General features: G+C 32.3%; 1 protein-coding gene and 1 long non-coding RNA gene across 9 annotated transcripts in view; one reads left to right on the forward strand and one right to left on the reverse strand.

The window, feature by feature from the left end:
* LOC108001347 (histone-lysine N-methyltransferase 2D) overlaps positions 1 to 17,810 on the forward strand; it is a 681,552-nt gene that overhangs the window by 202,395 nt on the left and 461,347 nt on the right. Inside the window, exon 1 of one of the 8 annotated variants that reach the window (XM_062075751.1) lies at positions 13,276 to 16,229. The exons of the other annotated variants lie outside the window; for them this stretch is intronic. The gene's annotated coding sequence lies outside the window, so the exon portion shown is untranslated. Of the gene's footprint in view, positions 1 to 13,275; positions 16,230 to 17,810 lie in introns of those variants that run through there. 8 annotated transcript variants of the gene reach the window in all.
* Positions 1 to 17,810, reverse strand: part of LOC114577974 (uncharacterized) — a 144,644-nt gene that overhangs the window by 63,994 nt on the left and 62,840 nt on the right. The window lies entirely within an intron of this gene.

Genomic DNA, 17,810 nt, shown 5'->3' on the forward strand with positions numbered 1-17,810 from the left:
ACATCGACAACGCCACTCTCTGTCCTAGTTTTCTTTTTCTTTTTTCAATTTTACAAATAGGCAAAGTCGACGTCGCGCTCTCTCGTTAGCATATTCGAATCGAAACCCCCTTCTGGAAGCGACTAATAATCGTTATCGATGTGTACCTCCACTACGCCATTTGCAATCTGCAAATTAATGCGGACGTATGGAAAGTGTATTTTGCGAAAGACGAGCGACGTTCGGTAGGATGAACGCAAACAGTGCGTCGAAGGGAAAATCGAGTGAAATCGGATAGAAATACGTGCGTGCGGGGTCCTTCTTCGACGCGCTTTTTCGAGGGATGCTGATCGCGTGGGAAAGAATCGAATATATACAGATATTTACGATTTCTGCGATTTTTTTTATTTTGATTTTGCTAGAATTGTTTTATTATGTACACGGAGACATGTTTGAGGAATCGATTCTTGAGAGAGAGAATATAGAAGATATTTATGATAAAAAAGGGGGATATTATAATGTAAATTATAATTGAATTACAGAATTATTTGAAAAGATTGAAGAAAGATGATAATATAATTTAATTTATAATAAATTGTTAATTTTTATTAATGATAAATGAATTAATTAATCAAAATTTCAATAGGGAAAGTATTGAAAACGAAAAAAATGGAGTTCAATTGTTAATAAGTTTATTAACGATTATTATTAAGAACTTTTTCTATTTCTAATCTTTCCTCTGTTGTAAACATAGTCCATGATTCATATTTTATTATTTAATTTCGATATTATTCAACTTTATCTTATATATTAGTATCTTATTATTGTCATTATATTTTCAAAATATTTTCAATCTTATAAAATAACTTTTTTAAAATTATCTATCGAATGACGAATTCTTTTTTAATTTACTATTTATATTAATTTTTTTTTTTACACTACACGATGTAAAAAGTGCAATTCAAAATCACCATCAAAATCGATTGATATAGAAATAAATGATAGACATATTACTTTTTTTTTGAATATAAAAATCTTTATGAGAAATGTTTATAACTTATGTACGTATATGATTTTACAAAATATATCTTTTTAATTTTCATTACAAGTTTAAGATTTTCAATTATTTCTTAAAACTAATATAAAAAAATTTAAAAAAATAAAAATCAAATCTCCGAAGTTATTAAGAGAGAAAAAAGAAAAAGTAAATTAGTCACAATTCATTACTAAAATTTCCAATCGTTTCCTTAAAAAAAAATCACTATACTTGAATTAAAAAAATTCAAAGCTTCTTTCCTTAATCAAATCTTCTTCAATTAATGAAAAGAAAGGGAAGGAAAAAAAAGAAGGAAATTAATCATATTAGAAAAATTTTCAATCGCTTCGTAAAATGCTATACTATAATTCAAAAATCCAACTTAATCCAACGAAAAAAGAGAGAGAGAGAGAAAGATAAATCAAACTTTCCTTAAACCTTCGCCACTTCTTGCCATTATCACAAACAGCTTCGCTTTCCACGGCAACAAACAGTGATCTCTCGAAGAAAATCGAGAAACTACTACTCGGGGAGGACCGAAGCCACGAAGGAAGCGTCGAAATCGTCGACCTTCGTAGCGAGGATCGTGGAAGCGGAAGGAAGCGTCCATCCCCCCTTTCGCAGTAGCCAGCGGCGATAGAGTCGCTATTCACATCCCTACCCCCGCTCCCTTTTCGAGCGGACTCTTCAGAGTTTAATATAATGGCTAATATCATCGGAGATCCGCACAATGCAAACAATTTGAACCTGCGGGTTCCGACTGCTGGATATCCCTCGTATCCCGTGAACGATAGAAGAGGGGATGGGCACGCGATAAGGCGACCAATGAACAGAAAATAGCGTGCTCGCGGAGGAAACTGCGGGCCTCGACGGCTAAATACGACGGACATCGGTAATCGATAGCGCACAATGGCCCGCGGAAAACGTGGGCCGACGATGTCGCGTTTCTGCGACGTCCACCCTCCCGTCCCCTTCCCACCTGGATATTGTCGATGGTTATGGGATCGTTCGCGCGATCCTTGTTGCTGCTGTGATTTCCTTCCGTGCGTGTGTGTGTGTGTGTGTATCTACGTATTGAGATAGAACGGAACGGGATATGCGAATCAATTCTTTGGAAAATGAAGGGATGCCTCTTGTTAAGAAGGATGTAAAGTGAAAATATAAGATCGAGAGATATTTGTTTTTATTTCTTTAGCAGTGAGTTGTAGCAATTGAGGGAAAGTTCAAAGTATTTTAGGTAATGATAAAGTGTGTCAGATAAATTAATATTGTGAATTTAAAATTTACATTTTTTTTTTTTTTGGTTATTGGAATTGGAGATTATTATTTTTATTGATTTTATAATTTTTTGTAAATAATATAATGTAAAGAAGAAACAATGCTTTCGATTTTTCTGGTTTGAAGGAATTGAAAGGGTTTCATTGTGTAAAATTAATTTTGGATCAAGAGATTCAAACTGGAATTGAAATGTATATTTGAAATTGTAAATTTTATTAGTATTATTAAACGTTGATTATTATTTAAAGTTAATCAATTTGTTTTTCTTTACATGTTTTATCTATTTTTTTTATTATCTTATGTTTTACAATTGAATGTAATTAAAAAAATCAAAGTTTCAAATCTCATTTTCTTATTAAAAATTCTTATTAAAAATTATATTTTATATAAATGAAAAAAATTATTTATTTATTAATTTTTTCAATTCATTTTTCACGTTGATAATCATACTAACGATTGCTATGCGAAGCAAAATCTAACATATTTTAAATAATTAACATTTATAATTAGGAACATTGTTCATTATTTATAGAAAATCAATAGATCGATGATATTAATCATCGTATCATGGAATCAATGATCAATCCTGATCATATCTTCCTCGTCGTGAGATTTTTCTTTTTATCGAGCAATATTGAATAAGTGTGTTCGCTCGTTAGCTGAATAAATTCAAAAATTGCGAGTTATTTTGACATTTCATTATATGGATAATGAATGGAATGGATAATGAACGCTAAATAAACTGTATCGTCGAATACTTTTAGTAATTAAATTTGAAATGATGTTTAATTGCGAAAAAAAATTAAAAATGAATTCAATTTTATCGAATGTATTTTTGAAAAAAGAGAATACATGCATAAAACAAGTTAATGATAAAATATATTTTTTTTCAAAATAAAGATAAAGTTTAAAGATGAAAGTGAGACGATTTTTGTATATTTTACGATAACGCATATAAAATATATCTTATATTCGCCTAAATATCTTTATATTATGCATTTTTATTTAAAATGAAAGATATGATTCATTTGATTGAAAAATCTCGTCTATGATTATAAAGGATGAATAAAAACTGACATCTAAAATAACTTATTATCTTTTGCTATCAAAAAATAATTTAAATGAAATTTGAAAAGAATTGAAATGAATGCAACTTTTCCTTATATCTCATATTTCTTTAGATTTCAAAATGATTATCTTAGATATTAATTCTTATTCAATCTCCCTATATAATAAAGAAACATTATCACAATATGAGCTATATATTTGCTCATTAAAAATATTCAAAGTACAAGTGTATAATATCTTTTTCAGAAAATAGGTTTATTGTAAATAAATATTTTTATTATTAATGTAAATGCATATAAGTCTGTTTAGTACACAACTTTTCTATTTATTTATATGGTCTTCAAAATAAAATTTTACAAATCATAATAATTCATATAAGTTGTAATAAGTATTGAATGATTATATATATATTAAAAAACATAATTTATATAATAAAGCTTGCTAAATAAAGTGATACAACACGATGATTAAAATAGATATTATTTTACTTTGTTATTGTCATTATATTTTATCATCACTTTTATTAAATAATCGACTTGAATAAAGATTAAAACAATTAGAAAACAAATTAAATATACCAAAAAATTTTGATACATCTTCACAATTGAATTGAAACAAAAAAATCTTATTGTCAAACATTAAATTTATAAATAAATTAAACTCCGCAAACATTTCTTACGGATAACCCCTTACTGAAAGCGTTTCGGTGTTCGACTGATCAAAAAGTAAAGTATCCGACGATGTAAAACATTCCTGGGGCAATCTATACTGTCGTTTTTCGCGGAAAAGCCGAGCTGGTCGAAAGGCAAACGTACTCGCAAACGTATATACACGACTCGTTCCTCTCGACTGCTCTATTCCCACCCTGTTCCTATTTCTCCTCGGTGAGCCTGGTTATGCAACTCCGCCGATCGAAAATAGAAGAAGGTGCCGTCATCGTCGACGATGCGACAACCGAGTGTGACCAGTTGATACGACTTCTCGGAATTGGAGGCGAGGAGAACGAGACGAGTCGACTTTGCGTATATTTCGTCTTCTTTATCGGATTATCTTTTTTTTTGCGATCGAATAAAAAATGGAATAAAATTGAAAAAAAGTTACAGGATAGTTATAGTCAAAGTGTCGATATTTTTTAATTTGAAAAGAAATTTTAATTAGTAGAACTTTTTTCTGAGGAAAAGATAAATTTTTTTTATACAAATACGGTGAATTATAAATACAGTGTAATCGAAGAACCGAATAGAATATCGAATATAGAATCAATTTTTATCAATAAGAATTAATGAAAAAATTAATGAAAAAAGGAATAATCTTTTAAAATTCTTTTAAAAACTTCGAATCGAGATTGGAGTAAATTTTAAATAAAAATTTAAATTTTATTAAAAAATTGCGATAGCAGAAAATGAATCGTAGGATAAAAAACTTTTGACGATGAATAATGGATTTTTGGGGGAATATCGAAGCATTTTCTTGCCAAAAAAACGTGACGAATATTAGATTTGATAAATATAGAGATAAATAAATATAGAAATTTTATTATAAATTGAAAAGAATGGAATTAAACTTGTGATTTAATTCATTTTTTCTACGAAACTTCTTAATCGATACCTATAGTCGATCTTCCAAATTCGTATGTTTATACCTATATCAAGAGATTGAATTAAAATATAAGGAATAAAAATATGTGAAATAAATAGTTGAAAATTTAAATGTTTTTTTTTATTTTTATTTTAGAATGAATATTGGAAAAATAATTTTATATTGTATTAAAATCATTTAAAATCATTTTCAAATAATTTCTTGTTTAAATTTTCATCCATTTTGGTAAAGTGACGGTATTGGTAGAACGATTACGTGATGAAGTTTAATCCATTATGTTAAAGTTAGTCCATCATGATCAATTTTCCTTTCAAAACATGATGAACAAAGGATAAAGTTATGGAACATTACAAGACATTCAAAATTAAAAAATTTGTAATGAGATAAATAATTCATATTATAAGTTGAATGTACAAGATTCAGTTATTTTTTTTTATCTAAAACAATCTAGTATTAAATGTAATAATAAATACACATATAAGTAATAAGTAGAAAAATTAATATATTACATCATAATGCAATTATAAATTTAAAAAAGTTACATTTTCGAAAGAAGAATTTCTGCATATACATGCTGATTATGCACAAATCTTTTTTATTTTTATTCTTTGCATAGAGAAAATATCGTCCAGGGCTGACATTATTGAATTCAAATCCTCCATTTTTTTTATTCAATTCAAAAGAAAAACATTTAATACCTATATTCTCTTATATTCTATGAATCAAGAATAAATATGTAATTAAGGATCGAATGAAACTATAAAAATTAATTATGAAATAAGTGTAACTTTACGACTATTATATTTTCTGGGAAAATTGTTATTAAATGTATTAATAGAAATTTTTATTCCATGTTTTTCCAAGTAAATAATTTTTATTTTCTTCAAAATAGAAAAAATTCTAATTAAACAGAAGAATTAAAAACATTTATGCTCTGAAGAAGATAAAGTTATGCACATTTCCTGGAAATTTTGAGAGATAGATTTGAAATTGAAACCATACTGACCATACTGAATCATTATTTGATATCCTTAAATAAAATCAATTCAAAAAATATTTACAATTTTTATACTTTAAATATTTGTTCAAAAGAGAACTTCTATTAATCGAATATAAAATAATGATTAAAATTGAACACTTACAACAGTCCTAAAATATAAATATACGAAATTAACTTAAAACTGAAAAGATATAAAAGTTAAATAAATTAACTTTAAAAAGAATAAATAATTTTTATTTATAAAAGTTAAAAATTTTATTTAATCTCTGGTGATAGATGACAAAACAGTGAAAGCAAAGAAGAGATGTAAAAATTTATTTTCGAAATTATAATAAAAATACGATATTTCGAGCAATACTTGTACTTCGTTGAATATATTACGAAAGTCAATTAAGGACGTTATTCTCTGTCAAACAATTTAGTCATTCCACAGAATAATTCTAATCTAATAACACTTAACACACGTTCAATATCTTTTTGATCACGAGTATGGAAATGATAATAGGAATAATGATAATATCGTGAACAATAATGCTTGAATAGGAACGGCATTAGCAACGCGTCAAGAGCGTTAATTGCAAATCATTTGTCGACAGTCCATGGATGTTGCTTTAAAGCAGGGCATATTAAATCAGAAGCTTCGTTAATTATATCTTTTACCGGGACGTATTGTTTTCGACCGGGATAACGTTACCTCGTTGCATTATTTCTATACAAATTGACGTAACGATGCTTTTGTCCATCGGACAGCCAGGTGATTGACAGTCGGTCGAAATGTTAATAAACGTGTTCAATGTGTAACAATGATTATGTACGTTGACTCGATAATAGAAAATTACTGGCTGTATTTGTGGATCGATGAAAAAGAATTGATTTATTGCGTGTGTTTTCATCTTCTTTTGATGCAAGAGATTATCAATTTTTTTTTGTGTTTGAAGAATAAGAAATAAGAAAAGATAGTATTAAGAAGCGTTTAGCTAATCAGTGTGTACATATATATATATATATATTGTTTATTTCAATGTTTTTAATATTATTAAGAATATGTGTAAAAATGATCAATATATATTAATATAATATTATGTTCAATATTTAATAAGAAAAATTTAAAATTAAGTTATTTATTAACTTAATAAATAAGTGTTAACATTTTTGTATATCAATTTTTGTGTTTTTGTGTCTTTAAAATTGATCCTTTAAAGCTATTCCATGAATATATTAACATTTCGTATATTGATCGTTTGAACGTTCCATTATAATAGCTCGTTGATAAGTTAATTTGTGATTTTTATATTCGTAATAAGTATAATATTTATAATAAATATCAAACAGCAATAATTCATCTATCAATTAATGAAAAAATATATGTATATATTAGGTAAAGCATACTTTTTCTAATTAAAATATTTTATGTAAATGTTGTTTAATTTTAAGATTAGAAAAAAAATCTTTTCACAAGAGAAATTAATATGTTCAATAATAGAATTATATGTTCAAAAATATGAATTGATTAATAATAAATTAATTTGAAAAAGACATTATTTTTATTAACCTATTAAATGCGAAAGTTGTATTAAGATTATATTTATAGTTGTGTTGCATTAATATTATAAATATGTATCATTTAATTTTTAATTTGCCTTTTCATAAATTATCTAATAATCTAATGATCTCTGATACGCTTAATAGCTGTTGACGATATCGATATCATCGATTTTTTACATTTATTATTTTGAAATGCAAAAACAAGATAAAATTGAATTCACGGATTAACATATTTCGGGGTTTTATGATAAATTTGTTTGTGAAACGGAATCGTTCGATAGCAGAGAGAGTAACTTTAAATAATTAGCGATGTATCAATACGTGTTATTAATTATATCGAAGCTTACAATTGCGTAGACCAATAATGAACGTTATCAAATATGTCAAATTATCATCTCTGAAAATTTGATAAGTAAATTATCGAGTGTTTGATATTAAATTCGTTCTTTTATCATTTTTAATGTTTTTATAAGTATTACATTTAAATTGCATAACATGTGTGCATTACATAATTTTTATATCAGTTTTATTTTTCTTTATTATATTTCTAAATTCTATAAATATTTTTTCTATTTATATTAAGTTAGCCAAAAAAATTTTTTTTTTTATAATTTAATTTGTAAGAATAATTTTCTATTATAGCTGCTATTATAATATTATTATAATTCGTACAATTTTTCAAACATTTTATCTAAACTGATAACAAAATTATTCGAAGGGACGTTAATAAGAATGAAAATTAATACAAATTTTGTATGTAGCAATAAATCAAAATTAATATTAACAACATTTATTTCACAAATTATTTCAATTTTTTAATAAATTTGTATATTTTTTTATACCATATTTTTACATCTCTATACTCTTTAAGAAAATATTAATTGATTTTCTATCTAAGATATAAAATTATGATTTTTTTTCTCAAATATTCATAAATAAGTTATTAATGTATTCATGGACATTTTTCGATCTAGAGAGGGAGAGATCAGAACAAATATGAAATATATTTATACAAAAATATCACTTATTAAGTTATAAGCAATCGAAGTGTGTATTAAACGAATCAAGACTCAAATAGAATGAGACAGCTATTCCAATCTATCCTTTTAGAATCGAAAGATGTAGCACAAATGTATTAATACAGTCGTACGTACATTTAACAAATAAATTTAAATTAAAGAAAAAAGAAATCATCATAAAATTTCACTTTTAAAACCTATCCAAAGTCTAATCGAGAATATCGAAAAAAATTTCACACCACTATTATCCTTTGTCCAAGCCTTCTGAGATTGAATTTCCAACAGAGAATCGGGAAATAACGAGACAAAGATCCCATCAACGAATCTCGATCCATCATAAACGATAAAAAATTCATCGATTTTAAATGCACCATGTATCAAACTCCGAAATTACATCATGACCGATGATTTTCTCTTCTCTCTCTTTTTTTCTCTTTCTATAACGCGAAACGCATTTCGTTGGTCCAATCCGGCAAAACGAGAAATAGTCCTCTTCCCCCCCCCCCCCCCTCCCCCATTTGATCCGCAAACCGAGGTGATCGTAATGGCTGGCGAAGCGACGAGCAAATTTGTCGCGTGACAACGTGGCCACGTTTCGTCCCCGGTTCGGTTCGATTCTTTCAACATTCGTGTCGATCGAACAAGACACGGGAGGGAAGGGAGGGGGAGGTGCACGTAACTCCGCGTGGGTGGAAAACCAATGTTTACCGGACGGAGAAATTAAACTGAAGCTTGTGTCAATATCGTTGCCGGCTTTCGTCGGTGTTTCCGGCCCGTTCGCACCTGTGTCACCTTTTTCCATCCCGCCGCGCGTAATCGTTTCGGCCAATCCTCGCGGAAAAATTATTCCCTCGTTCGTCTAAATTTGTTCAATTTCCTCTCTACCAAGGATTTTTAATTCCATCTTTAACTGCGCTTTGATTTCCCTCCCCCCTCCTTTCTTCTTTCACTCTTTTCTCCTACTTTTTTCTACTTTCATGCTTGGGATATTTTAAAGTTAATTTCTCGTGCTTTTATCTCGTCTCGTTTTTGCGAAAAAAATTTTGTGTTTGATATTTGATATCGATCGCTTGAAGGTATTTTTTTTTTATGGATTTAATGTGCGTTACTTTTTTACTTGTTTCAATTATTAATGGTATTTTGCGTAAATAATCATTAAAGAGTTGAAGTAGTAATTTTTTATAATTAATTTTCTTGAATATATTTTATACACTTTGAATAATTATTTAATATTGTTGTATAATAATTAAGATATTTGGAAAAAGAGATAATATTATTTAATAATATATTTAATAAATTTCTTGGGATATTTTAACATTGGAATAGTCAGTTCTTATATCTTAGAAGAAAACTCAGAAATTCCAAGAATTCTAATTTTAATGAGAAAATTTGAAATTTCATGTTTGTAGAATATAATGCTATATAATAAAATTTTTTGATAAAAAATTTCTTTATCTCTTAAATACTTTCAATACATTTTTATCTTTTCACTTGAAAATATTTTTTGAGTAGGATTAAAAAAAAGAAATAAAACTTCAAAATCTTGTAATTAAAAAGTTTGTTTTATTTTGTATCATTATAAAATTTTAAAAAACAAAGAAAGTAAAAATTGGTTTCCTCGTAAAACAAAATTTTATTAAAAAAATTATTTTTCTATATATTTCTGCTCAAAATTTTTAATTATATTAAAATTGAAGAAAATTAAATCAATATTCTTTAAAAAATATAAAGAAATCTTAATTTTATAAAATAAATAATAATAATATATTTGTGTATTAACATTTTTAAAAAAATGTTAAATTCATATAATATTTTAACGTATAAAATTCTTCAAATATTAAAGTTTTATTAAAAATATAAAATATCCTAATATTTTTTAATAAGAATATATACAAGTTGTTTTAATATACAGTCAGATATCTTATTATCGGATTAAAGTTATCATTTTAGAAGAAAGACATCATATTGTGCAAACAAATTTTTTACAACTCTGTTATTCATACTCTTCTTATCTTTATTAAGTTTTAAAGAATAAATATATTACTAAAACCAATGATTCTTTTTAAATTTTATAATTTCATTTCCTCCTCTATTCGATTCTTTTTTGAATGGAATAACCTGTTAAAATATTTTTTTAATAACTTTAATTCTTCATGAAGATATTCGATCAATTAAACAGAACATCTTGTACAACTTTCCATACATCCGAATTTACATTAAAAACAAAATTTCCATTGGTTTCGATAACCCAATTTATTATTCATCAAATTATTACACTGACTCTATATTTAATTTAAACCGCACACTTTAACATCATTATCATTTTACTGTATTCGCCAATCACTTTGATTCTGAGAAACGTTCCATAGAAAAGGAAAGCGCGAATAGAAATGATAGAATACGGTTAATGGAACAACAAAAAATGATGAGAAAGGTCAAACTCTTGCTTCCATTTCATAGTGGTTAAAGAAAAGTCCATTGAAGAGGACATTTCCATGCGCGTGCATTCACGTCCCGATTTTCGTTTCGATCCGAGGTCAGAAGACGTTCCTATCTCTCGAACTTTTCGGCCACCCTTCTTCGTTTCTTTCCGTCCATTTCCATCCGAGCTTTTCCGATTATCGGCGACCCACCACCTTTGTACGCGTCCAACGATCGTGGCACAATGGCCGCCACAATGCCAACTGCATCGAGCCGTAAAACCATAGACTTTTTCTCCATAAAGATGTGAAACGAGCTGACTTACGTACGTACGATTGAACGGCGTCCTGTGTACATGAGCGTGTGTATCATTTAATCCAATGATTTCAAGGAATTTTCCCGTTAAGTAAACGGATTGAAGAATGAGTAGAAAGGTTATTTTTGTATCTGATATACAAGAATACAAGAATAAATATATATAGAACATTTTTTTTTGTTTCTAAATATTAATATTTGGAATATTAGAATTAGATTGATTAGGATGAGAATTCGAAAATTAATTTGAATTTTAATTTCCAAGTTTATTAAGCATTCATTCGTGAAAAGAAATTTTCAATGTCTTTGCAATCGATTGAATTTTTCAATTTTTCGAAGAGAATTTTTGAACTTTTTTTATTTGCTTCATGATGTAAAAATATCTTTTTTAAATAAAGTTAAAAATAACAGTTTAAAGTATCGATAATTTTTCATCGTAGATACAATTGTGCTTTTCACTGTAAAAGTCGAATACAAAATACCGTAAAAAATACTTTTGTGAGTGGATTTCTTGACTTTTTATGATTTCTGTTATATTCTTAAATATTACTGAGTAGACATAATAAGGATTGTATGGATTTTACAAAGATAATACTCTGTATAATTCAATAATTCTTTAATATTAAAAGAGTATAATCAAAGAATAATTAATATCTTTTCTCAAAAATAAATTTGTTTCGTATTTAAGAAACTTTTTCATCTTGTATCACAATTTCAATTTCATTGCCCATAAAATATACACATTTACTTATCGAAACGTTTCTATTCGCAAAATATATTTTTAAAATTCAAGTATGTCTCATACTCACAACTTCATCAATGTACCTTTCCCTTACATCGAAAGAAAACATCGATTTCAAACCTTGATTTCAATTGATCAATTCGACAGGCTGTTCAAAACGCGTAAACAACGCAAAGGGAGGGGGAGAGGGAGAAAAAAATTGAAGTCGAAATCAAAGTCGTTGCTCTCCTTCGGTGACGTTTTCAATTCATTATACAGTTGAAGAAAGAGTAACAGCGGTCACGTAGAAAGAGCACGATTAACGGGAAGGAATAAATTTGTCCGTTTAACGAATCGAACGAGGAAGAAACGAACGGCTCGCCGCTTTTCAATTCCCCCCGCGGCTCCAGCCATACAAAGCCGCGGAATTGGTGACGAATTACGTTTCGAATATTCGTTTCACGCTTCTCGACGCTGCTCTCTCTTTCGCACACCGTGCGTAAACTGACGCGAACAGCAGGCGCGCAGAATGCGAGAAGAAGAGATTCGACGATTGAACGATAAAAAAGCGATTTTCAGTCATCCCCGTTCGAGGAAAAAGCTCCAAATCCATTATCCAATGATACAAGGATTTGTAGAATTTTTGTCGATGGAGGGAAAAAGTTTGGAAATAATCTGAAACAATTGATATTAATAAATTTAACGATAATTTATCGTGTTGTCAATAATATGTGTAAGATAATAATACATGTTGGAGCGGGAAGCAATTACGCGTGTGATGTAACGAAAGAATATATCTGTTACACTTGTGCTTATATCATATTATCGTTATGTATTGTCTAGTAATGAGATATGATTTATAGTCTTATTATATATTATCATTGCGTATCTGTATCAAAATAAGGATAATGCAATATTTCCTATTCAAACTAACTGTATACGTGTTATTTTTTATTGTAACGATTACGAAATGGATTGATTTTGTTATATGGTATTTTCGAATATTTTTACGATCTTATTTTTCCACATTTCTGCGAGTTTTCTTTAACTTTAACAAATATTATCGAATTCACTTCGAACTTTACACGTATAATCGTGATATTTGGACTTATTGAAATATTATATTGAAAAGTCAAGTGTGTATTCAGCTTTTCTTTTGCATACACGATACAACATTCATTTTGGATTTCTATACTAATAGATGCAAGGTATTTTTGTCATTGATATGACAGAGATACAAATGGTCTTATCTTAAGAGATCATCAAGGAACGAAGAAATACAAAGAAGATAATTTAAAATAACGTACATATTTATTAGAATTAATATCTGATTTCTTTATAAATATATAATTCTATATAAATTTATCAATAGTTACATCAATAAAAAACTTGGACATTTTGGATGTAAAGTAAAGTAAAATTTCTATAATCTATTTTTGAAAATAGATTTGTATTATTATTTTGCAAATATTTGATTTGTATAATTTGTATAAAAAATTGTAATTCAGACAATATCGTTTAATTGTCAATATTCATAATACAAGACTCTTCTTCGCAAGTAAATTACATTAAATTATGTTGAACTTGTTTTTCAGAAAGTACTTGTTTTTCAGAAACCTCTCTTCTTCTTTCATTTAAATTTTATATCACGTGTAAGTAGTTCAGAATAATAATGGTATAATTCCGATTATTGATTTTTCGAGAAAAACAAGTTTTTCCGAATGTCCTCGAATCAAATAAATACGAATAACGTCATTCGCTTATTTAATTATTTCACGAACGATATAACGACTTCCGGAAAAACCGAAATCGCATCGATAAATTTCCCCGATAAAAATAACGAATGTCAGATCGAAAGAGACGCATCACTCGTGTTATATCCCTAACACCTCGACGTCGAAATATCATTCGATCTTCTTATTTCGACGCCACCGATCTAATCAAATCATCCTAAAAACCATTTCCAATCCCATCGCATCCTCGCCAATATCCTCGCGTCACGTCCCCCTCCCCCTCCGATTTCTTCCAAGCAATTTAAGCAAAAATCCCTCCTCAAACAAACTCCACCACTCTCGCCCCCCCTTTCCCTCCATTCACGAAAATCCTTGGCCGGCCACTTCCGCGTGTTGCATCGGCGAGAGAAAAATTTCGATCGCCACCACGGAGGATCCATCGGCGCAGCCGGTGTCGGCCGCGTACGCGCCGCTCCTCTCGGTAGTACGCGTCGCCGCGCGCGTAGTACGTGGCCGAGAGAGCGGAGCAGCGCGTGCTGGCGGTTGAATATAGCGTCGCGGATGGGTCGATAACGCGCAACTCTCTCGCGGAGTCGGCGATGCCACGCTGTACCGCTCCTAAGCCGAGCTTTCCTCTCATTCCGTCGTAAGCCCGCACTCTGGCACATCCATCCGCCGCCGCCGCCACCTGCACCAACCGGCCGACCTCCGCCACCACCGCCGACCACCACCACCATTACCTCCTCTATTATCGCCACCACCGGCGCGTGATATTCGGCCTGGCCTGCCAGCGGCCACCGTCTCCACCACCAACCTGTCGTCTCCCGCGTCACACGTTGGCTGAAAGCGAAATCGTCGAATCGTCGTGCCAAAAGGTGGCAACGAGGTGCCAGTTGTTAGTGTTCCGAGCTGAGTGAACCGGTGCAACGATAACGACATCGATGCTTTCTCTTTTTCTTCTTCTCCTTCCTCTTCTCCTTCTTCTTTTCTTTTCTCGTTTAAGTGTGACGTGTCGTGTGATGTACCTGTTAAGGGGGGGCACTGTATCCTCCGTGGAGATATAAGAAAGGTGGTAGTGAAGGAAATTTGGAATAGTGCGTCCGGAATTCAACCTCTGCCCAGACCGGTTTCGCGCGATCGGCAAGTTATCTCACGGTAGACGCGTGCCTCGCGCGCGCCTCGAGACCGCCGTCAGCTTGATTAACAGGTTGTCGTCGCGGGCCTCTTTGTTCGTCGCGTGCCGAGAGCCGAGGATATTTTTCTCGCCGCTATTGGCTCGGCGTCTCGAGCGAATTCGTGGTCCGGATTCCGCGGCGAGGTTTCGACGCGCGCGCGTCAACGGGAGCTTCTCTCAGTCGGGATCCCTGTGTTGGACCAAGAGCGGAGGAACAGGGGACGGGACGGATCGATGAGTCTTTGGTGCGTGTGATCGATGATCGGTGATCATCGCGAGTCGCGAGTCGCGGTGTGTCGGTCGACGAATGAGTGTCGTGCACGAGTCGCGGATCGAAGCGTTTCGAGGCGTCCTAGCCGATGAACGGATTGATGGGAGGATGAGAAGTCAGCGAGTGGATCATGGACGAGCGGAGCGACACGGCGCAGTGAAAGTGATCGGTAACCGATCGACGTGATGCCAGTGATCCCTTGTTCGATCTTCCATGCCGATCCCCCTCTGATCCGTTGCGCGCGATCCGTCTGATAGAGGGAAGATTGGATAGATTCGAGGTGCTCGCGAGTGTTGTGTGTCATGTATCACAGGTGACGAGCCTAAATATATATATATATATATATGTATATATAATTCGCCCGCGACATATTTTCTACGATGTTATGGTGTTCGATCGGAAGGAAGAGGAAGGTTGCCGGTCTGATCGACTGGTTTCGGACATCGGCTCGAGTGTCCATCACGATGCAGGGGGTCGCCGTTGGCAAGTCGACGCGCGGTTAGACTCCGAGAATAAGAGGGACTCCGGCCGCGTGTTCGAGGTGTGCCCTGACTCCTTCGTCGTCCAGCGAAACCGACTCTCGGTCGTTCCAGGTGCAAGTGACGCGATTCTTAATCACGAAGCGAATGAATTGTTCGCGTCGACGACGACGACTCGTCTCGGATACGGCCTGTTTCGATGAAAAAGTGGAATCTTGACGGATTCGGTTCTCGTTCCCGTGCTCCACGAATGTTCCAGCCGGCGCACGGTCGAGGTGGTACGGTGTTTTTACGAGTGCTTACGGGGCGGCCGTTAATGCGCGTCGAGCGGCAATTAAAGACGCCGCCGCGTCCGTCAGCTGCGTGTACTGGTCCAACAGATGTTTCCCCGGCTGGAAGATTCCGGGTCCACGATCGTGTTGTTCCAGCGTGCGGTAAGCGCGCCCGCTAACGATAACGAGTGTCATTTGCGAGCAGGCTGATCGTGCGATCATTGTCGTCCGTAGTTTGTGGCGCAGTTAAATCACCAAGCCGCGAAACATTAGTGCCCCACGGGAAAATGAGGAGATCCTGTTCGTTCTCCATCTCAAGGTAGGATATTTTCCTTCTTTTTTTTTCTTTTTTTTCACTACGTAGTTTTTCTTCTTCTTTTCTTTATCGGATCGGGTCATCCTTCCCCGTTTTGCACAGGGATCGTTTTGCAAATGATAAATTTCTCCCTTTGGACCTATCTATCTATCTATCTGTCTATCTATTTATTTATCTATCGCGTGGTCCCCTCGCGTGAATTTTAATGGCACGGGGGATAATTCGAAACGACGGATTCGCGCGAGAGAGGAATCCCGTCGAACGTTTTCCCTTGGAATTCTACGAGGATAAGAAGAGAACTCGCGTAGGTGGATCTTTAGTGAGCTTTAACCGACTGTTTATTGTCCGTGGTAACGGCGAGTTTATCGCCCATGTTTTCCTGCAAGACTTCAAAAGTCGTCGTGTCGTCTTTGTCGATTTATTGTCGCAGGGGTGATGTAATCTTTTTGTTTCTTCTTTTCCATTTTTCTGTTTTTCGGTTTCATTTTACGAACAGGAATGCGAATATTCGTGTCGCTTGTGCGAATATAACTCGGTATTCTTAAGGGAGGAGTTTAATAAGTACTGGTTGGAAATAGGGCAGGATAGGAAAGGATGATGTATTGAAAGAAATGAATTTGAAAAGTGATGATGCGTTCTTTTTAATAAAAATAAATCAATATGGACTCATAGTTCAAGCATGATCCATATCCAACTGATAATTATCTTTTTAAAATAATTATCTTTGACTTTCTCTCTAAGCTTTTTCAATCTTCGCATTCTCTATTTTATATATATGTATAAAGAAAAAAGTAACGAAATGTTTTATTCCCACGAGAACAATCTTAAAATTCTCGTCATGAAAAATCGATTTACAAAGGCAATCGCATCGAAACAACAACCCGACTCATCTTGGCACGTATCGCCAAGGAACGCGATTTCCTTTTCTTTTTTCGAACTTCGAATCCTGTCCATCAAAGAAGCTAAATATATTCGCTTGAACGCGCAATGTGATTAATGCACGGTGTCGTACTGTTTTGGACGATTTTCTTCTTACGCAACCTTGTGGAATGCGGATGCCACGAAATATAATATCCACGAGAGTCACAGGGACGAAATTTCTTTTCGTCCTGTAATTAGCTGGCACGAGGAGCGCACTCGAAACGAAATCTCTGACGACACAGAGTTGGAAAAAAGCTTTATCTCTTTAGCGTGAGATGTTACAGAGTTTTGATAATTCGTTTAATTTTCTTTTTTCATTTTTGTGAATCTGTTCTTGTGATAACGTGTTGAAAAAAGTATCGCATTACCAGTTTTTTAAATTTAGGATTATCAGGATTTGCTCTTTGTGATAGAATAAAGGTAAAGATTGAAGGAGCTCAAAAAAAGGATGGAATTCTCGATTGAAAGTATGAATTATATTTTTGGTATTTTATATATCAAGTGAAATAGTTTGTACATATCTATTAAAATGATTTTTATTTATTTTTTATTTGAAGAAGGATGGATTATCGCGTCACAAAAGAAGGAAAGACGTAAAAATGTGCGGACCAGAGATAAAAATAATATTGAATTTTGTGTTTTGAATCGAGTATTAATATAGAT

Source organism: Apis cerana, linkage group LG5 (genome assembly GCF_029169275.1).
Source record: "Apis cerana isolate GH-2021 linkage group LG5, AcerK_1.0, whole genome shotgun sequence".
Taxonomy (NCBI): Eukaryota; Metazoa; Arthropoda; class Insecta; order Hymenoptera; family Apidae; genus Apis; species Apis cerana.